Genomic DNA, 10,029 nt, shown 5'->3' on the forward strand with positions numbered 1-10,029 from the left:
CGATCATAGCACATAATAAAATTGTAGATAATCAAATTGCGCAGATCTCCTCTACTTTACAAGCCCGCCAACAGGGAGCCCTGCCAGCACAACCAACCAAGCCTGCGGATCAAGCTTTTGTAATTACTCTAAGGTGTGGTTCACACTATGATCGCCCCCCTATGCCCAGAGATGATGAACCTGTTTTAATGAATATTGCTAATCTTTATTCCGTTAAACATAACAATGTTGCTAATAGCCCTGCAGAGCTAAAGAGTAGTACTAATATTTTTGATAATACATTGTAGGGTACAACTCCAGGGAAGGTAGAAGCTCCAGATAAGAGCAGTAATGCTCCAAATCCAGTTATCAAACTTCGATTCCCTAATCGTCATTTAAAAACAAATTTGGATAAGCAGTTTGGTAAGTTTCTGGAGATGGTTAAATATTTGCAGGTAACGGTTCCCTTTACAGAACTAATAACAGAAATTCCTGCATATGCTAAATTCATGAAGGAAATATTGACTAGAAAAAGATATATTAGTGAGGTAGAGATAGTCGCTTTTACTTCAGAATGTAGTGCCGTACTACAAAATAAATCTCAACCTAAACTGAAAGATCCGGGTAGTTTTTCTATCCCTTGTCATATTGGCAATCTAATGATTGATAATGCATTATGTGATTTGGGCGCTAGCATTAGTGTCATGCCATTGTCTGTGTGTTCCAAGCTAAATATGGGTAAATTAAAAGCTACTAATATTACTCTACAAATGGCCGACCGTTCTTTTAAATACCCCTTAGGTGTTTTAGAGGATGTTCCTGTTAGAGTAGGTAAATTTTATATACCTGTTGACTTTGTTGTTCTTGATATGGCTGAGGATTTGCAAACTCCAATTATTTTGGGTAGACCATTCCTTAACACTACAGGAGCAATTATAGATGTGAAATGTGGCAAACTAACACTGTCAGTGGGGGATGATAAAATACTTTCAATTTAAATAATACCCTTAAAAGCCCCATGACAGAGGAAAAGTGTTTTAGTGTTAATGTGGTTGATAATTGTTCTAATACGCCCCAAGCTCTTGTAAAAGATCCCTTGGAGGCGGTATCTTGTGTTGCATCTTCTACAGATGAAACAGACAAATGGCAAAAGGAAGTTGATGCAATAGAAAGAGCCCTTTACTGAGTCGGTCTTGGCTTTGAAGACGAGAAGGTGGAAACAAACAAGTAAGTTGCGGACACTGAACCTATAGTGAGTGTTCCACCAGATCGAGTTGCAATTGCTCAATCCAATGACAACTTGAAGCAACCATCGGTCAAAAAGGGGTCTCTTGTGAGTAGTAGTAAAGAACCCCCAGTTCACGACAAGGAGGATCCACCATATAAGGTGAATTGGCGTCCCACAGGGCATGTCAGGAAGCCGCATCGTGGTCTAAACACCGCTCAACCAGGTGAGAAACCACACGATGAAGCGGTAGGCCAAGGGTCTTAACTTCTAATCTTGTGGTAAGAGGGTCGTGCGGGACCTAGATAAACCAGCGCTTTGCGGGAGGCAACCCGTATTTTCTTGCTTTTTAGTCTAAATTTCTTTCTTTTTCTTGTGAGGGGAGAGAGGAGGGAGTTTAATGAGTTTATTGATTTTTTGTACAGGTTTGAACGAAAAAGAGTTAGTCAAATTTGGAGAAAAGAGAAGGACTCTCTTGTACCAAGTATTGTTTCAGGCCCGACTGGGCGCGAGAGTAAAGGTTTAAAATCAGCAATTTTTGCCTGACCGGGCGAAGGCCGCCTGACCAAGCGCGAGATTTAACAAACTACGGTAGTTTTGACTGCCCGATCGGGCGAGAGGGGGCCTAGAGTTGAAGAAAATCGAGGGTATTTATCGCCCAACAGGGCGAAGCACCACCCGATCGGGCGCGAGAGCTAATCAGTTATGAAGGTTTAGATTGCCTGATCGAGTGAGTGGGTGCCCGACCGGGCGCGAGCTTCTCCGCCTCGTCTTTTCTTCTTCCTCCTTCTTTCTTTTCCCATTTTCTTATCTTTCCACCATTCTTCCTCTCTCTAAAAACCTTAAACTCTCTAACTTCTCTCTAAGATCTCTTCTTTAATTCTCACCCAAATCCAATAATTCTTACATATTTCTAACCCTCTCTTCATCCTCTACATTTTTATACCAAAGATCCCCAAATTCCAATAAAAAAAAAATCGTACCCATTTTTCAAATATGGCATCAAAGAGGTCAAGGACGATTCTTGGGAGGAGTTCTAATTCAAGTCAACAATATATGATTTGGAATTGCAACTTCCGCAATGGCCATCCATACGAATTGCAACTCTGGAAAAAAAGAGCGGCTTGAGCAACTCTACGGGCGAGAGGTAATCCCTTCACGGTGGTTACACCGCCGTACTCTTGAATCTTATGGTTTATATGATTATGTTAAACGTTTCTTGAACGATATAGGAATGAGAAAATTTTTCGATATGCATTATCCTACTTATCGTGAATTAACGTGTGAATTTCTTTCCTCTTTGTCTATTGTGAACAGTAAAAATGGGCCGAAATTAATGTTTAGGTTAAATAATAGGAATATTATTTTAACCTTTGTTGATTTTTGTAAAAAATTTTATTTGAATTCTGAATTACCTAACCAATGGCATGAACAATACAAAATGGAAGATATCTATCATGTTTAGACTGGTTTACCGGCGCCTAACGCCCAACATGCTAGTGTCAAACCTATCCATCACCCTGTACCTAAAATCTGGCAAAGATTTGCAGGTGTTTGTTTTCTAGGTAGGAACGAGCAGCATAACGCCCAAACTAATGAACTAGCTATAATTGGACATTATGTGTTTGGGTACGGTAAACTGAACATTGCTAGATACATCCTCTTTCATATTACTAGACATGCCTCGGCTAGTAACCATGCTACTACCTCTATTCGTCTAGGAGGCCTAATTACTAGGATAACAATTAAGAAGGCCAGTTTTGTTGAGAGTGGACCTCACGGTCTAACTAATTGTGTACCGGACACCTACATGACTGCTAGGTACCTTGAGGATTTGGTTATGTTTGGATAGCCAGCGAGTCCTCCACTGGTGCATTAGGACAGGAACAGAGCAACCATTGCCTATCTTTCCCCTGCCTAGTCCCGAGTTGACTGCTTTTCCCCTTGGGAAAGAGTCCTACACATATGACCTTTTAGTTGCCCACGCCCGGGGGCAAGCACCACCAGTTCCACCACCCTACCCTGAGCTCGAGGTAGTGCTTTCACCACCTCGCATGTCTCATACAGCCCCACCTCCTCCTCATAGCGACTCTGAGACAGTTTGGGACTTTTAAAGTATAAGTTAAGCCTTAGGAGGTATAGAGCATTCATAGGGTGACCTTAGGAGGATGGTAGGCTCCCTCGACCAGCGATTAGGGTACCTTGAGAGGAACCAGGGTAGAGCTCTGTATTCTATGTATGATGATTATGCTCGTCGAGGTAATATTCCCGACGATGCTATTTACCCTGATTGGTTTCAGCCCCCACCCCAGGGATACGATAGAGATCCCACCGCCCGTGGTATTTATACTGACTATTTTATCTTTTCACGGGTACGGTCAGTACATACCTTTTGGGGGACCGACTTAGGGGGGGGGGGTTTCAGCCAAACTATTTTGGTGGTAGCTCTTCTGGTGCAGTTGGTAGCGATGGAGGATTCGGCTCTATGGGTGAGGATGATGAGGATTAGCTATTCTAGGCTAGTTCTCGAGCCAATGAGGACATTGTCTAATTCTGGCTTGGGGGATATTTTTGGATTTGGTATCCTTCTTTTCCCTTTTCTTTTATTTTTGGTGTGTTTTCTTAGATTAGATTTATTGCTTTCTAGATTAGTTTTATTGCTTTCCTATATGAAAAATAAAAAAAATCCAAAAATACGTTCTAATGAATTGTAAATCATGCTTCCCTATGCCCCATACTTGAAAAATATTATTTTAATTCTTGGTACATGATGATGAGCATTGTGGATTTGTTGATCATGATTTGAAGTTTGACTACTTAGATGTCCTAACATGCGTCAATTTTGTCCAACTACTTGTGAATATAGTGCTTGACTAGTTAATTTGGTTAGCAATGTGTGTTAGTCCCTAGTATGTAGATGAATTTGAGTATTGGTTTGCAATTATGAGTAATGTTTCATGTCTCATTATTATGCACATTGTGGAGGACGAAGGCATTTGTTCTTTTAGGTGGCCTTAAGATGATTTTAGATACATTTGTTCCCTTCTTGCTACCCATGTTGATGCCTTGACTTTTGTTGTTGTTTATAAACCACATTACAAGCCTATTTTGCCCCATTGGTTACTAGTCCCAAGCTTGGCTTGGGGGAGCTATTAGTGAGTGAGGTGAGGGAGTTTGTAATGTGCTTACTGTTTGCACAATTTGGGTGGGTTTTGAGGAGTTATTTTGTTCTTTATCGTAGTTTATTTTTGATGAGTTTGAAAGTTTAATTTTCTTGAAAAAATAAAGTATGAAGATATGAAGAAGAAAAAAAAATGAGGTTCAAGAAAAAGTGTAAAAAAAATAAAAAAAAAGTGAACTTCAAAAGAAAAGAAAAAAAAGACCAAAAGAAAAAAAAAATGTTTAATGTTCAAGTGTTCTAATTGAAGGTTGATCAAAAGAAAGAAAGAAAAAAAAAATTGAGTTTTAATGAAAAATCAAATTTGGAGAGTAAAGTTTGTTATTCACTCAAGTTCCATATTATTATATTTTTGTGAGTGATATTGTAAGTGTTGAGATTGTCTGATATGTTTGGAGTTATATTTGGTGAACTTTTGTTGGAGTTGAGTATGTTGGAGATGTTTGGTCATTATTCATTTTTGACCTTCGTTTTATTAGGATTTGGCTCCCTTTAAGCATGACTTTACTCTCACTTTTTCCCAAATATTTCCTACCCTTACCGTAGTGTAGGAAATATTTCAAGCATTATCCCAAACTTGAGCCACACTATGATCATACACTTAAGTATGGTGGCGTCCAAAGGAAAGAAAGCTAGAGCAAAAGAGTCACCAACAAGTTTTAGGAACTTCTAAACCGTTCACAGGGTGAAGGTTACACCCCTTAACGATCCATGAGATCGTCAACTCCAATAGGTCTGGAACCATGACTGGTGTTTGAAAATGAGGGTATGAATTCAATCTAAAAGAGAAAGAACTCGCCCTATAAAATAGGCCTCTACTTTATTCTACTCGTATTCATGTGCGCTTTCTGACTAACATGCAATCATTAGGTTAACCCTAAACCTATTAAATCTATGTTGGTTGAATATTTAATGCACAAATAAACTATTATTGGCGATCACTTGAATTATAATCATATTAACCCTAAAAAAGATTATTAATTATCTTATTAAGCGTGATTACAAGTACAAATTCCCTTTAAACATGCATAAAAGACGTTGTCAAGCAATAACAATAAACATCAATCAACATAATAATCATAATAATAATAACAATCATAATAATAAATAACAATTATAAAAATAATCATGTTAAAGCATAATATTAATAGCAAGATTCTAAGCATGATACTAACAAGATTAATAACAAACCCTAGCATGTCACTAAACATTAAAGATCAAAGCTTTAGCCCTAACATGATACTCACATGATATTAGGAAAGATATAGGAAGCATTCTTTTAATCATACTTGATATTAGAAATTACCCTAAACATGATACTAGGAAGCAATTAAACATCCTAACATGATACTAGGAATCAACAAAACAATCTAGACATGATTTCTATATCATAATATCAATTAAACAATTAAAGAACTTACTTGGATGCCTCGTATCTCTTTTTAATAAAAAAAAATACACACGTTAGCAACTTCAAGGAAAATAATAAAACTAAATAAATAACTAAAGAATTGAAAGAAAGAGTTAAAAATTTTTAACTGGATTTGGGACCAAACCCTCGGAATTTATCAACCTTTCACGCCTAGGGTGAAGGAAACTTCGAACTTGGATAGGTGTGTCTAGATCTTGTGAATGCGGAATTGTGTTTGTAAAAGGGTTGGTTTAAAAAGAGAGAGAGAGATAATAGGCTTTAGCTTAGAGAGAGAGAAGAATTAGAGAATTCTGGTTATCGAAAAAGGAGGTGTAGGGACCCTATTTATAAGAAAATAGTCCGGAATCGATAGAAACGAATCAGCGTTCGAAAAGGAATAAAACACCTCCTTGTCGCCATCAACAGGGCTCGTCGCCAGGCGCTGCACTGCAACGCCAGGCAACAAACCTGTCGTTTGGCGATGCAGAATGTTTTCAACGCGGAATCTATTTTTAGATAAAATTGAGTCGTAAAATCCGTGTTAGGCGTAAAGTCGTATTTTCATATAAAACACTTCTTTTATTCCAAATAAAACTCATATACATAATAATCAATCCTAATCCCATTAGGATTTAAGAAAACCTTCTAGAAGACTATAATCAATCCTAATAGATTTAGGAATGATAATTAATAATAGGCCCTCCTCTAGATCATTGGGCTGCATATAAGAACTAAACCGGGCCCAGTTTAGTATTTTGGCCATAACGTCCTCATTATTCATCGAAATTAGGCTTATAATATATCGTTGGAAAGTTCTTTTCGAGACCCATACAACTACACCCTTATTGGACCCTTGTCATGGACCAAATTGAAATGGACTGTCTATTTTCATAAAATAGAGCAGGTTTGCGAAAACAGAAAGAAAGATTTTTATAAAAAACTAACTGCAACATTAGACTTTCCACACTTTCACTTTGTTTGATTATGATTCGATGCAAAAGGTATTCATCACTGGGATTTGTTTTGGGGAGACACAAATGGGTGTCTACACCTAGCCTTACATTACAAGCTTTAAAGACCTTCCGACCTTGTGCATAGAGTCGTACAAATGTGAAAGTGTTGCCTATCAATGCAAGGAATGACTTGACATATTTCGAGTCGACTAGTAGGTTGAGTGTATGTTTTCTTAAACACACGAGAGTGTGAATTGAGAGGGCATTGTTCACACAAAGGGGTTGGGACGGAGAGCGATCGAGTACATCTTTTACTCGCCACATCAATGAGAGTTGAGTGTGTGAGCAATAGTCTTGAATTCTATATTCTCTTGTGATTTTCTCTATTTGACAATTGTTAGGGAGGATGGGTGATTGGATGAATGAGATTGATTGACGTTGAAGCATGTTTATTAGATTTGCCTTGAATTGTTTGTTCTTGATTATAACTACTTGGGGTGAGGCATGTATTTATTTATTCATTGATGAGCTCTTTGCTTAGGGACAAGCAAAGGTTTGGCTTGGGGGATCTTGATATGTCCATTTTATATAGTATTTTACCCTCGTCCCTTGGTCTAATTGTTAGTGTTTTTGGTTCTTTAGAGCCACTTTTATTACTAATTGGTGTTTTCTAGCGTTTTCGTAGTTTTGGATGACTTTTGTAGGGATTTGCACCTTTGGAGCATTTTCCCGGGATTTTTATGGAGCTACCACGATCATTGGAGGAGCACAACCGTCTTTCATAGCCCAAGGTCGGTTAGAGTCATCGAACCGGTGATTAAGGGCTTGGTGCATGTGATACTGAGGCATTGATATGCCCATTTTATATAGTATTTTACCCCCGTCTCTTGGTCATAATTAGTAGTGTTTTTGGCTCTTTAGAGCCACTTTTATTACTAATTGGTGTTTTCTAGTGTTTTCGTAGATTTGGTTGACTTTTGTAGGGATTTGCACTTTTGGAGCATTTTCCCCGGATTTTAAGGAGCAGCTACGAGCATTGGAGATGCACGACCAGATTTTATAGCCCAGGGCCGGTTAGAGCCATCAAACCGGTGATTAAGGTCTCGGTATATGTGATACAGGGGCATTAGGACCAAGTATTCAAGACCCGAAGAGGAAATCTGGATTGGCCCGATGAATTGGAGCCCAATCGAAGTCCAAGGAGTAGCCCAAGAGTGCCGCCCGGCCATTAGAGCTCCCGCCCGAAGGTGCGCTCGGCCGGGCGGGGAAGAGTAGCTGGCGCCCGAACTCACGCCAGGCCGGGCGCGAGAAACATTCACTTGATGAAAAAGGCGCGCCCGATCGGGCGCGTGTCAGTATTAGGAGGTTTTAATTGCTGTTTAAGTTTGTTTTAGTTGAGGATTCTTGCTTAGTATAAATACTTTTCCGTTAAGCAAGTTTAGTATCTTTTTTTACTCTTACTCCTTCTCTTAGACTTTCTCTCTCTACTTAGCTTTTAGATTAATTTCTCTCTCTACAACTTTGTTCTTAATTCAACTCCTTAATTCAGATTATTTTGGTAACAATTTCTTCTACTTTAATCTCAGTTATTTACTTTAATTATTTCATCATGTCTTATTTTATTGCTTTGTTTAGTTTATATTTAATTATGCGTGAGTAGTTTTCTTTCTAGGGTTTGTGGGGATCCATAAATAATATAAAGGGGTAATTTATTGTTGTTGATTGTCAATGCTAGATTAATTTCCTATTGATGGATTTAATGCTCTGTGACTAGATTAGGTCTAATCTTTTATGCATGAGTTTGACAATATTGATTCGAGATTCGAGAGATGAGAATTGATGTTTAGGTCTAGTTTCAATAGGCAGGTTAATTTATAAATGGTTAAGTCGAGATTCGAGAGATGAGATTTAATATTTGTAGATTAATTCTGTAATTGTAATACGTAGCGAAAGCCCTTTATGATTAATTGATACATTGATATTTGATTATTATGCTTTACCCTGGAATGCTATTTATTGGTGAACCTATGCCCTAGGTCTTTTATTCATTGATTTTCTTCTATTCTTATTCTTCTCTATTTTTACTCTCCGTAGTTTAGTTTCCTTTTTACCATAATATATTGGTTACTTTATAATTTAGATTGCTTTAATTAATTAGAAATAGAAAGACTAGTTTCCCTGTGGATTCGACCCTACTTCCCTATCTATTTTAGTTAGTGGTTTTAGGAATTACTTTTGATTAGGTGATACGACTTTAGCTTGTCAAATTTTGGCGCTGTTGCCGAAGAAACGGTTTTATTTTTATTTCTGATTGTTTTCTGTAGTCTAGGTTATTTCTTCTTGTCTTAGAGAACGTTATTTCTTTGAGGCAAGTCTCATATTTGCTTTTAGTTCTTTGTTTATGCCAAGGTGTTATAGATCAGGTTATATCCCATTCGATCCTGAGATCGAACAATCCTTCCATAGACAAAAGAATTTTTACAGGAAAATCCTGGGAGGTTCTGGTGATAATAATAATCGCCGAGACCCTCCAACTGATTCTAGGGATTCAGAGATACTTTCAGATCCAGAATCAGAGACGGTGGTACCTAATAAGCTCAGTGATTATTCATAGCTAAAGCTTACAGATTTTCCATACCTTACTCCCACTCCGGCTCTTGGTGGGGTACAATTCGAGATTAACCCCCAATTCATCACGATGATAGAAAGGAAGCAATTCAGTGGAGCTAAGGGTGAAGACCCAAATCTCCATATTACTGACTACTGTCAGTATTGTAACACCATCAGGCAAGCTGGGGTAACACAAGACCAAATCAGGGAGATTCTCTTCCCTTTCTCTTTATGTGGAAAAGCCAAATTATGGTTCAATGGATTAAATAGAACTGCACTTGGTATAACTGACTGGGAGACTCTTGTTTTAAATTTTTATGATAAATATTATCCTGTAGAGAGAACAGCTGTACTACGGAGTGCTATTCAGAATTTTGCCCAAGAGGCCGATGAAACTTCATATGAGGCTTGGGAGAGGTTCAAGGATATATAGAGAGAATGCCCCCACCATAATCTGGCACAATGGCAGTTGATCCAAGCCTTTTACAATGGGATTGGAAATTCATCTAGAATAATATTGGATTCTGCAGCTAGTGGGAGGTTTATGAACCTTAATGTTGATGATGCAGGTTAAGTTATTGAAGATATACAATACATAATTCCCAATATGGGAATCCCAGAGGCTTTGCTAATAAAGGGAAACATAGCGTCGACTCTGTATCCTTTTAACAAG

General features: G+C 38.1%; 1 non-coding gene across 1 annotated transcript; it reads right to left on the reverse strand.

The window, feature by feature from the left end:
- Positions 1 to 9,705: 9,705 nt before the first annotated feature.
- LOC145557020 (small nucleolar RNA R71) lies at positions 9,706 to 9,812 on the reverse strand. Its single transcript, XR_014092103.1, has one exon. It is a non-coding gene; the product is annotated as a small nucleolar RNA R71 (small nucleolar RNA).
- Between the last annotated feature and the right edge of the window lie 217 nt (positions 9,813 to 10,029).

This window comes from Chenopodium album, chromosome 8 (assembly GCF_948465745.1).
Source record: "Chenopodium album chromosome 8, dcCheAlbu1.1, whole genome shotgun sequence".
In the NCBI taxonomy this organism is placed as follows: Eukaryota; Viridiplantae; Streptophyta; class Magnoliopsida; order Caryophyllales; family Amaranthaceae; genus Chenopodium; species Chenopodium album.